The sequence below is a fragment of the Hylaeus volcanicus genome, chromosome 7 (genome assembly GCF_026283585.1).
Source record: "Hylaeus volcanicus isolate JK05 chromosome 7, UHH_iyHylVolc1.0_haploid, whole genome shotgun sequence".
Classification (NCBI taxonomy): domain Eukaryota; kingdom Metazoa; phylum Arthropoda; class Insecta; order Hymenoptera; family Colletidae; genus Hylaeus; species Hylaeus volcanicus.
In genome coordinates this window covers 3,941,334-3,955,411 of record NC_071982.1, presented here as the reverse complement: position 1 = coordinate 3,955,411, position 14,078 = coordinate 3,941,334, and the positions used below count along the sequence as shown (strand labels likewise).

General features: G+C 44.9%; 1 protein-coding gene and 1 long non-coding RNA gene across 2 annotated transcripts in view; both read left to right on the top strand.

Moving 5' to 3' along the window:
• Positions 1-14,078, top strand: part of LOC128879904 (Fanconi anemia group J protein homolog) — a 66,965-nt gene that overhangs the window by 6,287 nt on the left and 46,600 nt on the right. The window lies entirely within an intron of this gene.
• On the top strand, positions 162-2,301 carry LOC128879215 (uncharacterized). The gene is made up of 3 exons (XR_008457584.1): positions 162-402; positions 480-697; positions 2,178-2,301. It is a non-coding gene; the product is annotated as an uncharacterized LOC128879215 (long non-coding RNA).

Genomic DNA, 14,078 nt, shown 5'->3' with positions numbered 1-14,078 from the left:
GTCCACCTTTATTGGCCGGTCAAGACGATTTCCCCCAGTCTTACTTGGGTTGTGCACTACTTCTACCTTCGTACAGTGTTATCCCGAACATCTAAACATCACTATACAAAAGTTTGTGCGAATTCGCGACAGATGACGTCGTTGTATGGGGGTGAGGATAGTTTTACAATGGCCTTGTGCAACCATTTGATCTCGGCCCAACCTTGTCAGTCATTCCTGAACATTTGCATTAAAATTTTTATACAGAACAATGGTACATTAATGCTTGAAAATTCTAAATTTGAAAATCTAGAGATACTCATTTTACGATTAAAACGAATTAAATTACGAGGGAACCAGGCAGTGAGCCATACGAGAGACTCCGTGATGAAAACAGCCGGAAACGTTGACGCCGAAACGAAGGTAAAACTGAAATCCGTTACCTCTGTAATGGAATATTTCAACGGAAACGAAAATATTTTTCTCTGCTCGGTTTTCAGGTAACACAACATTTTTGTGTGGGGGGGGGGGGGATTACGTTACCCCTCCCGATGGAGGCGGGTATCTCTGAGAGAATTTTTCTGGAAAAGTAACGACCAAACGCGAAAGGACGACGAGAAAAAGTGGAGTGCGAGAGGCCAGTGATTTGGAAACGCAATTTTTTGTTAGAACCGACGGTATATGAAATTTTAATAGAGGCAACGTCCCGCTCCAACGGGTATATTTTCTTTGATATTATATTCATTTTATCAAACGGAACACCCGTGCTGTATTGCTGTCAGTCGTGACTGCTCACTTTCGCACAGTCAGTGGCGATCGAAACGCAGTCTGTTCAAAGCATCTAATCCGAGAGTCCGCGACATAAAATTTCGGCCAATTTCATTACAAATATCCTTTTGCTATTTGACTGTTTTCTACTAAAGAATAAAAATAATCCAAGGCTGGCAGCGCACAAACCGTGCATCGCTCCGCTAGAAAATCGTAAACATGTAAGAAATAACAGTATCTTTGACTGAAATTATTATTACTGAAATTTTTAGAATGTATTGTTGACATACCAAATTACATAAAAAAGTTGGTCTGGCAGAATGTAAGCGGTGCTAAATGCGTCTGGCAGTCAGAAAACCTTGTCGGAAAAACGAAGTAGTTTGACTGAAATCATTATTTTTGAAACTTTTTGTATAAACAATATGTAATACATAGGGTTAAAAAAATTTGGTCTGGCAAACTTTGAGTGGTGATAAATCGGTCTGGCAGCCGTTTAAAAGAGCGAACACATATGTGCGCCGTGCAATTTCATGACTTATTGAAGTTAAGTAATAATAATAATTGTATGACATAAAAATCATCACAGCAATATTTTATACATAACTAATGTATATAATGTTTAAAAATAATTATTACTTGATAGTTTTATTACATTATCGAGATCTCAACCGCGCCGGTAACGGATGTGTGTTCGTTCTTTTAAACGGATGGCAGACCGATTTTACACCATTCGAAGCTTGCCAGACCAAATTTTTTTAACGCTATGCATTACATATTGTTTATACAAAAAGTTTCAGAAACAATGATATCAGTTACTTGATAGTTTTATTAGATGTTTTAATGAACTACTTCGTTTTTCCGATAAGGTTTTTCGACTGCCAGACCCATTTAGCACCGCTTATAATCCACCAGACCAACTTTTTTATGCAATTTGGTATATCAACAATACATACTAAAAATTTCAGTAGTACTGATTTTGGCCAAAAATCAAATTATTATAATACGCCATAGTGACGCGTTGCACCACTGAATTCATGCCAGACCAAGCATTTCCGAACTAGGGAGACATACCATCTTCGGAAAACAGGTTCATTTGTGTAATGAAATGAGTCACCCATTTCTGTCACGGGCTCTCGGACTAATCCTGTAGATCCTAAAATGTTACAGCAGCACGTCCAGGCGATACCTTGATGGTATACTAAATTATGACTTGAGTCGGGTCGGTCAAAACTAGTCTAAATTAGGTGTCTAGACACTTCTATCTAATCCTGAAGCGAACCTGCACTTCCGCACTGATGCACTCCAAATTGATAAGATTCATTTCCCCATTCAATTTTCGCAAAATCCAGTTAAATCCAGTTCAACAGCTTAAATCGTACATCTGACTCCAAGTTAGATATCCAAAAAATGATAACTCTATTCGACTACAGAATGAGGCTCCGTTCCCAAACCAATAGCGGCCATTTTCTTCAACTACCCTGACGTATCTCACCGGAACGAAGTCGAGCCAAGGTGTCTAAACACGAACGTGGATATAGCAAGCCTGCTTCCACATATCCCGATCCACTTCTTCGCCACTTAGCTTCTCAGCCCCAATAATCTCGCGATCGTCTAGCAACGAGCACGAGCCCCGAGAAATCGGTTCCGATTTAACATCGCTGCGCGAACCGCGAAAGGAGCGCGCGGAAAAAGGACGAGAGCGATCGGCGGAGTGAGAAGCGAAAGAGAGAAGCGAGGAACGGTAGTTCAGGAATGGTGCAGGGCTACCCGCAGAGCACGCTACTTGCTGTGGCAGCTTCACGAAGGAAAGACAAAGGAGGGCCCACGCTTTCATCCGTGCCGACATTAAGGTACCTACCGTATACGCCCTTTTGGGACACAATAAGGTCCGCATGCGGGTCCAACGGATCTCACGTCTTCTACGTACGCATACGGCTTTCTTCACAATGAGAATCTCTCTCTTTCTCCTCGACTCCCCTTCCATCCTGTCCTCCCTCTCCCAGCTCTCCTCGCGTCTCTATCGTTTGATCTCTTTTCTGCCTCTTGCCCTCCTTCTGCTCCCTTTCGATTTTCTCTCTGCTTTGTGTCTTCTTTTGCTTTCGAACTTGCTTCGGTTCATTTTTTTTTCGCCACCGCTGTCTCTTGCCTCTCTATTTCGAAGCGTCTTCCGCTTTGGTGCTGACGCGTCTCTCGCGCTCAAGACTTCAGCCTGAAGTACCTTCGGGTTGTCACCGAGGCTTCCTTGGGAATTATTTTTCAATCCGGAGGGATCAAGGAGATTTTAGGTGGCACAGTTTTAGGATTCGGTTGTCCAGAAAATTCGTGGCAATTTTTATGAAAAAGCACATTTGAATTTTGATGTATATTGACTTACATAGGTACCATTTTGTTTCACCTTTCCCACCCTTTAAGGGACGCATTCATGTTATTCGTTTTCAAGGTACTCTTCTCTAGTGATCTTCATTTCTTCAGATCATTTTATTGAACAAGCTCATGGTCAGTTGGGTAGTTATTACTACAGTATCTCTAGTTTCAGTGACGTAGCCCTAGAAGAGAAGGAGAAATGTGAAGTTTCGAAGGAATTGAACACCCTTTTTTGCGAAAAAGAACTGCGTCCCTTGGCAACGGTTGATCGTTATGCAAGAGTGTACGTACCTATTGATCGATAATAGGATGCAGAATCCTCGCGGGAGCAAAAGGTCCGCGGACAGGTCTTACCAGTCCCGGATGGTCCCGAGTAGACGCGGAAGATAAGGGACCCCCCAAAGGTATGGCGTGCGCCGCCGGTTCCCAACCAGTCCTGAACTTCTCTCTCGGGTGGTCTCCAACGTTCTCGGGCCCCTCTGTGCCCCTTCTTCTACAGGGCCCCCTCCGCTCCTCCGCGCGGCCTCTTTTCCTCTCGATGTTCGTCCTTCGACGGCGATTCGCTGGTTTCCGCGGCCTGCTTTCTGCCCTTTCCGGTCTGCCTTCGACTCCGCGATCGCTTTTGGCTCGATAAATTATTCATTCCGCCGTAAAAGATGATTAGAAGTTGCCCTAATGTCCGCTAGGTGTCCAGGCGTTTAACTTCTGCGAAGGTGCGACTCGAACACTGGAAATTACCACATATATATCCTGTAATTTGCCGTACAGGTGAAATTGGTGTCCTTATAAGAGATAGTTCACCGGTTTTGTTTCGATGCTCCATGGATCAGTGCACGATTTACTGTGCATGATAGCTGAACTTCGAAGTTGTTCAACTGACAGCTAGATGTCTATCCATCAAGAGGAAACGTAACAATTTTGCCAGTAATAGACACGTATAGATCATCCTATACCCACTTGTTGACACCTACTTAACTAATAGACGCTTTACCGTTCAGGTGAAGTTTGTGTCCATAGAAACTCGATGAACAGAGCATTAGTTGTTACTAAACTTTGGTGACTATACCTTCCACGAGCTTGAATCGAGCCACGATAAGCTGGGTGGTAGCGTGATAGAGCACAAAACGTTGCGCAAACGTTAGATCGGCTGGTGTCCTCCCCTCCCCTCGGTGCTAAAAGACGAAGAAGAGCATCCTGGCCCTCCTTTTTATTGTTTCGACTATCGATTTGATATATCATCGGTCCCGCTGGACGAGGAACTCGATCGACTAGCCGCGATTGCACGCTCGGTTGCCTCGCCCAGCCAGGAGACACCAGGATCTCTCTCTACTTCCGAGAAAGGATTCGCGATTCAAAAAGTGCCGCCCCTTGCGAATTCCACACGACCCTGCGATCTTACATAATTCCACATGCCCTGGAAGATCCCCCGGCGTCCTGGAACCGCCCGTTCCAGGCGCTCTAAGGCCCGGGCTAACGATCCCAGATAGCCGGGCCCCAGTTCCGACTAGGATCGCGCAGATACGGGGCCCCCGAGCCGATTCTTTTAATCCGCCGTTCCAGAAACTCGTGCTCCAAGTCGCGGGACCCCCTTTGTTCGGTGGATCCTGTTGTGTGCGACGAAGACGCAAACTGGGTTACGCGATAATCAAAGTGACGAGGATTTCTGTGTGGAACTTATTCGAGTCGGGGGACAATCGGGCTCGTTATAACGTGGCGTTGTCAGTTCGGAAAAATGGAGTTCTACTGTATACAAGTAGGTTTGGTTGTGTTTGGTTGTGTTTGGAATCGCATTATATAAAATGGTCTAACTTTGCAAACGTGTCTTCTTTGGTATTACTAGACTCGATTATAAATTCTTGCAGCTTCCTTGAAGCGTCGACACCGCTACAAACATAAATTTGTTAGACTTACGATGTCCCCTTGTAGAGTACATATCCGATTGCAAAGGGTTAATTTCGAGTGGCGTCACCTGCCACCTTCCATCAAGACTTTATGCTGCCTTACTTTAGTTCTATCAACCCCTGAAATATTTCTGAACACCCGAACGCGAAGCTTCGCAGAATTGGGAGACTGTCGACCGGATGATGTTTTTTGTCAGCAGTTTTCGAGCGCGTTGGACATGACGTGGGGCGACGAGAGTACAAACGACACGTAGATAGGCGAACGAGAAGCGACGGCAAAAATTGCGGAGCACCCGGCGTCAATTGGCGAAAACGGGCGACACGACACGCCCGGGGCGCCTGGCGCCCGCAATTTACCTGCGAAACATTTCCGGCCGAACGAAAAACGCCCGAGCACGGCCGGGGCCCCCCTACACGATCGATTCCACGTGAATTACATCAGGGAATGCGCGGTCGAATTCGTCGAACGACCGAATTCGCTCGCCCCCGGGTCCGGGGGATTATTCAAGGCCAAGAGTCAATTTATCTCGCTCACGGTTCATGCGCGTCATTTTTCATTAACTCGGACGAGCACGCCGTGCCCGTGGACGGGGAAAACGGACCAATGGCGCCTACAGAGGCCAAAGGATCCTGGCTTTATGTAAATCAGTCGGCCAACCTCGTGGACGGATTCGGTTGGTGGTACACTTAGACTTTGGGCGTTGGACGCAATGGTTTGCGTTATATTCTTATTGGACGTTCAGAAATTAGGATGGGACGATATCCCACGTTAGCGGCATGAGAACATTGGAATGCTCATTGATAGATGAATCATCTGAGAGTGCGTATTGATATCGAGCATCTTCTTTTCAATTCAACACCTGGTCTTTTATTAAGTATTAAGATGAGAACTAGGACTACCACTTACTCCAAAGAACATGCTTTCACCTGGGGAGGCTTAGATAGTATCAACTCTATGTTTTCTATCCTTCCTGGACGCAAAGAGCAGTCATCGATCATTTATCATCGCAAAAAGGGCAAAATAATAATTTAGCAATACCGTCTAGTATCAATAAATGGAACAGAAACTAAATTTCCATTTCTTTGGTCGCGAATAGAAAGAACCTCAAACCGTGCTATTCCGATGGGTGAGCACTGTTCTTTTTCGACTGTGTGTGTTTTTTTTTTAAATGGTAAAGAATAAAAGAGCCATCGAGTACCCAGCGAGATTGTTTCTCCGGTAGTTTTCATTGGACGTTTCCAATCGACTCGAAGCATCGATTCACGCAGAGGTAGGACTCAGTTTGTCGAATTATCGTGGACGATCGTTTAGATAAATAAATTCTCGAATGTTCTCGCGACGTTCGATCGGGCTGGCGTCAATCAATCGGCTTTTTAATCGTCACTGTAACGCCCAATCCAGCATGGAATTTCGAGCTGGCTTCGGCCGCCACGCAGAAGGGTTTTCGACCGCAGACAGCGAATTCTTGTTCCCGGAATTAACCGAATTGAAATTTCCATCGTTGGAGGCTCGCCTTTCGAGCGGCGAGCTCTTGATCCTCGCGATCGGTGCGCCCCATCTCGCCCCCGCCCACTATCACGCGTTTGCTGTGTTCAACGATACAAAAATGGTCTTTTTCCCCGTGCGATTGCACGTTACCGTTGGTAAAGGGAAAGTGGAACCATTTTTATTTTTATTTTGCACGGGATTTACAGCGTTTTAGAGTGAATGCGTTCGGATAACAGCATAGACAGCTGCGATATTGCGTTCTGGCTTAGGTTAATTTTCCCGAATTTTTCTGTTTGCGTGCTGTGTGAATTTTGAGGTTAGGTTTTGGTAACGTTTAGCCTACACCTCTTCGTTCACTTTATATCTATACGTTGGATTCGTATTTTTGGTATCGACACGTTCGATAATAATAATAGTAATTTGTAGGTTAAGTTCGCGACCAGCATTCATTCAAAATATCATCCAAATTCACAATTTGTACTGAAAATTTCCGCCATTTCTTCAAGAAGATGGCGGGCCCCATGTCGCGCCACTAAGAGTCCCTGGTGTATCATTTTAAATACCGATCATCGCGATCCTGAAAATTCCAAAGACATATGGCTTTCGATTCCACGACATCTCCACAAATTCCTCAGTTCCTCGGATCTTCTCGCATACACGTATCCACACGGTGGTTCCATTCTCGATTATATCCGGCCGGTTCTTTCATTATCGAGGCTCTCCTCGCGTCCCTGTTCGCGGAAGTTCGTCAGAAAGGAGCGGAACGAGGGAAAGGAGGGGCGATCGACACCCTCTCGAGCGGCTTAGTTAAGTGCAGAAACTTCTCCCGGACGCATTCTGCGCCCCCGTGCGTGCGTGCGTGCGTATGTACACTTCTCCAGCAGGCTATACAAATTTATGGCGTGCATACGCACAATATGTGCGCACACGGCGTTAAACAAAAGCGGGCCGCGCTCGTACGTGCACGCACACGCGCCCGCCGTTGGTTTTTGCGCGTGCGCGCGGGCGCTCACACACCGTGGTCATGAATATGTATGGGTCTTTTGCGGAAGATATGCGCGTGTCCTTTTTCCCCGACGTCGCGTGTGCGTGTGCGTACGCGTTAAGATCAAAGGATGCCGCCCACCTTCTATCCGACCACCTCCCCGCGCGCGCCACCTCTCCCCACTCCCTCCTTTTCTCTCCGTCGGCTAATCGCCCCCTCCCTCTTTCTCCGATCTTCGCTCCCCGGTTCCCCCGGACCCTCCTTCGCGCGTAAAATCTCGTCTCAGTTGCGCTCGGCAGCCCCGCGAAGCACTTTCTCTTTTCGTTCGTTGCGGTTTCGCCTACCCCCACTCCATCACGCGTCTTCCCCTCACGCCCCTCCGCGTACCATAGCCTGGCACTTTATTCGCGCGAGTGTACATTACGCGAGCGTATCCTCCTTTCCAGTTCTCGGTTCCCTTCGTTCCTTTCTTTTTTTTTCTTTTTCTTCCACTCCAGGCGGCGCGCGTGATTTTCTACCGACGAGCGCCGCGGCGAAATTTATTAGCGAGCGACGCCATAATCGCGGCCCTCCCTCGCCGAAAACCAGGCCGAATGAGCGATCGAGGACCACGACGGGTAGCGGTACGGCGCGATTTTCGAGCGACGAGTCGATAGCTCGGCTGATATGAAAGAGGGTTATTTGGTTTTTTGTTTTTGGGAGTTTTCGAGCTTGGTGAGTTTTTCCTAATGCCTGAGGATGCCAAGAACAGCATGATTTCTTAATTTCTGGGTCTTGCTACTCTTGGTCTATGGATGCAGTTTGTAGACTGTAATCCTACATCTAAAAGTATATTTCTTCATTTTAGAGATAGAAAGTATAGAAATTTAGTCGCTCTATTTTACTTTGGGTACTAGGCATCAATGTTCACATGGTTCACATGGCTACTACGTTGCTCAAATTAGCTCTAGCTCAGTAATTATTGATGTATCTACCGATAGTCATCGAAATGATGCTAGATAATGAAGGAAGGCTTAGAAAAAAAAGGTTTCTTTACTTCAGCTTCGATAGGTCTTCGTAAATCTATTCACAGTATTAAGTAAACGCATGTATAATAAAGTCTTCTCAAAATGTACTTCAAGAAAACTTTCAAGTACTGGGATATTTGCAAAGCCAGCAATGGAGGTCGGAGCATGAAGATCTGCAATAAGGAGGTGTATGTCGAAGCAGCAGTCTATCGTCAGCAAGTGGAATGATGAGAATCATTGGAAACAATACAACTTGATTCGAAGATCTCAGGTCTCACGTAATGACCCGGATATCCTAGATCCTGAAAGATCCATCTAACTATCACTCTCAGAAATGTGCCTAAATAGTGTCCAAATAGTAGAGAAGTCAAAGTCCTCCACGGATACATGACGAGAATCATTGGAAACAATACAACTTGATTCGAAGATCTCAGGTCTCACGTAATGACCCGGATATCCTAGGTCCTGAAAGATCCATCTAACTATCACTCTCAGAAATGTGCCTAAATAGTGTCCAAATAGTAGAGAAGTCAAAGTCCTCCACGGATACATACCGGAAAGAACAAAGGGGTCGGCACAATCTCTGAGTTATACAGCAGATTGTTGTGTGGAATAGACGTTTAGCAACTGAGGGGATGGCCCGATACTTCCCTCGCCAATAGCCAACAAAACGAACGAAACCACGAGTTTCCATTCCCCAGTCGGTTTCCCACGACCAGAAGCATCCACCGTTCCTCGAAGCCCGACTATTCCACACGGGAACCTCGTGTCCCTTCGACCATTTCCATTCCTCATCGGCTGCGTCCAGGATAGCCGCCCCGTGCAATCGGAGCGCGAAACGGCTGGCATTAAACGAGGTGAGAAAATTCTTTGGCGGCTAGGTAAAGATCAAGAAGGGAGGATTCGCCGAAGTGTCTGCGAAGCGGAAGAGGCAGCCAGCGTTCAGCGAATAATGTGCCCACAGCGGGGAAGAATCCTCCATCGCAGCGCGGAAGCGAATGCTAATTAATGACCCTTAATTCTCTTAATTGGTCACTGCGATCGCGGCGATCCGCGAGGCACTCGCGCGCCCGTACCTCTTCACAGAGCCGCTTTCGGCCTCTGAAACGCTTTCCCACACTCGGCTGGTCGCTGTCTGAACCGCGATCGATCCCCTGGCCCCCTCCCCCGAGATTAATTTTTCAAGGCCACGAATTTCCTCGATCCGTACCCAGGCATGACGGCGAATGTGTCGGTGGCGCCATCTCGGCGCCACGCGTCGAACCTCGTCGCGGGTTCGACTACGAACTGAACTCAGGAACCTGCGTTACCGAGCGGTCGAGGGGTCGATAGTCGGGCTACGATTAATCGATTGCAAAGTGGAATTGGTATGAGAAAATTGTTGAATACACGTGGTTTAACGTTAATTCATTTTAATCCTCGGTAGTGAAATATAAAATTAATACAGAATGGATTGAAATGTGAAGAAGAAAGTACTCGAAGATGGACATTTAATTATTGTTTCGTGCAATACGAAGTTATTGCATAATTTATGTTGGATCTTCATACGAAAGAAAATCTTTGCAAACGCACCTACAGAAATTCAACCTAAATAGAAACTTATTTTACTCTGTAAATATTACATTACGTACATTACGTTCAATATATTTTTACATCCAAATTTCGTATGAAACCATGAAAATTCTATTTATTAGTCAGGGGCAATGAAGTTTTACACGAAGTAAGTCAAGTATAATTTGACTCACGCGATTATCACACACTCTGAAGGACGATAACAATAAAAATTGTTACGACTCCTATTAAACTACCCAGTCTGTCTCTAGAGCTTCTCCGTAACCCGAAGAAACTTTTCTAGCGCCCTGTAGTGCATAGGGTTATAGTTGGTCTCTGTTGCGCATGTGGCCGAAGGGGTTGAAGGGGGTGGCGATGTAAAAACGGCTCGTCGTGGGCGTTCGCGGTGCATCCAGTAGGAGGAGGCACGCCGTCGACGACGAAGACAATGGAAATTAAAAAATGCGACTGGAAAGCACGGGAAAGGAGGTGAGAGCCTAGTCGAGCGAGTTCCTCCAGCGGATTCCGTGATACTACCGTGGAAAACAATGCCGCCTTCGCGTCAATGCGCCCTCCAGCGCGCCGATGAACTTCCATGAAAACTACGTTCGAATATTTATCCCTTTCCTTCGTCCACCTCCCCCTTTTGTCTGGCTTCGGTTTCTGGTCCCGATGTTTGAGGGCATATCAGGGAACTTTCAGCGGGGACGTTGAGCCGATTTTCGATCTGTTTAACCCCCTGGCTCCGGGAATTAGATGACCGAGGATTTCGTGGCTCTGCAATTAATACTTCGAGGTTCTTGGTGGGAGGATCGGTCACTTGGAAAGGGTTAGAGTTGTAGGTAGGAGTAGCAGGAGTTGGGTGACTTGATCATTCTTGGGATTGCTGTCTTTTTAGGGATTTTTGATGGAACTGATATATATTCGGGGGTGTCGTTGTCTCTGATTAGGTGGCACTGGCTTAGGGTACACTGGGTTTTGGGTATCCTCTGTTTTGAGGTACCAATGCTTTGGCTAAGGAGCCTATATTATCACTATTTATACATTTATTACATGATTCTATTATTTGGAATTAGATGACCGAGGATTTCGTGGCTCTGCAATTAATACTTCGAGGTTCTTGGTGGGAGGATCGGTCACTTGAAAAGGGTTAGAGTTGTAGGTAGGAGTAGCAGGAGTTGGGTGACTTGATCATTCTTGGGATTGCTGTCTTTTTAGGGATTATTGATGGAACTGATATATATTTGGGGGTGTCGTTGTCTCTGATCAGGTGGCACTGGCTTAGGGTACACTGGGTTTTGGGTATCCTCTGTTTTGAGGTACCAATGCTTTGGCTAAGGAGCCTATATTATCACTATTTATACACTTATTACATGATTCTATTATTTGGATATTTCTTAAGTTCTGCCAGATTATCGTATGCTGAGAATACTCTAGTATGTCCCAAACTATGATGTGCTTTAGCTAAGTAGCCTACGTCACCGATCAAACATCTATTATACGATTTTGTTATTTGGGAGTTTCTTAAGTTCTCCCAAATTGTCAAATGCTGATCATACTCTGATATCGAAGGTCCCAATGCTATTGTCACGAATCTATCATCATCATCACTTGCAACTGCCCCCTTATAAATATCTAGTAAACACATCGAACTCGAGTAATTAAATGATTTATTAATCTCAGGCTCTCCGTGTTGGCGAAAGGAGCGACTTTGGCGCGTGATCCTGTGAATAAGCCGCGAGTGAGATTTAAGAATAAAGAATTGTAATTAGTGATACCCAGGATGAATGGGGGGAAAGGGGGAAGTTTGTTAAGGAAGGGAGGGTTTATTGTTGCACGTTCGCAACGCGCATGGTGCATAATACAGAGGGTAAGAACGCGCGGATGCTTCGACTCATCCTCGAGGGTGAAGCATCATCAAGAAAGACGCAACGATGCAAGATCCTTGCACGGGTTGTTGCGTCGAGTGCGGGGCACGAGATTGTCAACGCAGGAACAAGTGTTGGCAGTGTATGTTCCGAGGTAAAAAATTAACATTTTCCCGACACCTTGGTTGGAAAACCTATTGGCTATAGATTCGAATAAATGGAGGCGAGAGAAGGAATATTATGTCTGAATTTTATTTCCTTAAAAAAAAAAATCAATACAACAAATATATTTTCCAACGTTTTTTAATAAGCTTTCATGAACTGTACACTTTGATAGTATGGATGGATTAAAAAAACTTAAATCAACCCTTCCTCTATCAACCAACTATGCGTAACCCTCTAACTTCTTCACAAGGGTATTTCCAAATATATTTTCCAACGTTTTTCAATAACCTTTCATAAAATGCACCCCTCCGTGCTAGTATAAATGAAATAAATCCTTTTTTTTGTCGTCCAACCGTATTTAACCCTCTAAGATTTCCCTGTTTTCAATGAATTGAAATTTACATAGACTCCAAGCTCGTTTTTAAATACAAATTTGAAGAATCTTATTTCATTTCAAGGAGATAAGTATCCAAGTACCAGGTTTATTATGGCCAGCTTGAACATGGCTTTTCTCGCGGGTATCCGGTTTCGCGAATTCGGACGATCGGGCTGACCACCGTCAGGAATATTCTACGTCGCTACGAATTTCGTTCAGTTCGGTCTGACTCCCTCTGGGTCTATGTCGTGGCCTCTTCATCGCTCTCGCGTCGCTTACGTGTATCCCGTTCCCTCCCTTCCACGTGTAAGGCGAGCATGCACGTGATGCACTTCATGTACCGAGTGAAACCGCCCCGTGCTACGGCACTAATTAACTGATTCTCATTACGTGGCCGCGCTATACGAGGCTGCGTTTAATGAGACCACCGGTACGATGCAGGGCTTCATCGGGGAAAGGCATTCGGCTCGATGGGAATTTGTTATGATAATATCGATCGGTCGGCGCGACCAGGGGACACGACCAGTTTCATTCGCGTCTAACGAGATCCTCGTGCTTCCATTTTGTTCCGCGACGATGGAAAACGAAGCTGCGTTTCCTTCTCCTCTATCGCCGCAAATGGTTTACTAGACATTGTTTGAACAAGAAGAATTTATCTTTATTTATCCTTTACTCGAAGGAAAGAGTTCTTGATGGAGTTTATCAGTTGGTTGCAAAGCTAAAACTCGTGAAAATGTTTAAACTCAAACAATTTAACATTTGTCGTAGAATGTAATTTTTTAATCTATCCTATCCAAATCTATTTTATTTTCAAAAAAACATCGAAAATATTTCTTTTAGTTCCTTAATAAAAAGTCCTGTCACTCATTTCGAGGTGACGTGGCGACTACTGTAATTTAATGGTTTTTTAATTTTATTAATATCTGCTAGTTGTTACTGATTTAAATTTAAGGGTCTTCGAGTTTACTTAAACTCATCCAGGCGAATTTAGTATCGGGACTGTACGCAATTCGACACTGCAATTTTGACTAATTCCAGAGACTGATGCCAGCAACGAGGAGGAACATTATATGAAACTGCTTCGACCCTAATTAATCGACACACGGGCATGCGGAATATTTTCTCGCGAAGGTGTTGCGCGCTATCGGGTTATTATTTGCAGAATCCGATACTCGGCAAAGTATTCGCGATTTGTTTATTCATCTATCGACGAGTAATTTGAATTGACGCGTGAATCTGCCGGGGAATAATTAATCGGAAATTAAATGAACGTTTAATAAATCCGGAGAGGATTAACGCCAGTGCCTGCGAATCAAATATGAATTTGCTATATACTATTACTGTTTGCATTTCAGTTTTCGAATATTCATACGTCGCAGCTGCGGAAATTATTTGTATCACTTTATGTCGTTATCGTAATGAGTGCTTACGAAATAATTTACAGGAATTCTTCCACTAATGGTACAAAATGGCACCTAAAGTAACAATTTATTTTCGCCTGTGTATACGTTTGACAGTTGTAGCCTGCGACTTTTGCGATGCTAATGTTTCTTTGTTTAGACATTACATTTATTGCATAGTGTTGTAGCTTTTACTCTTTTTTATACCATAGTGAAATGAAGCTT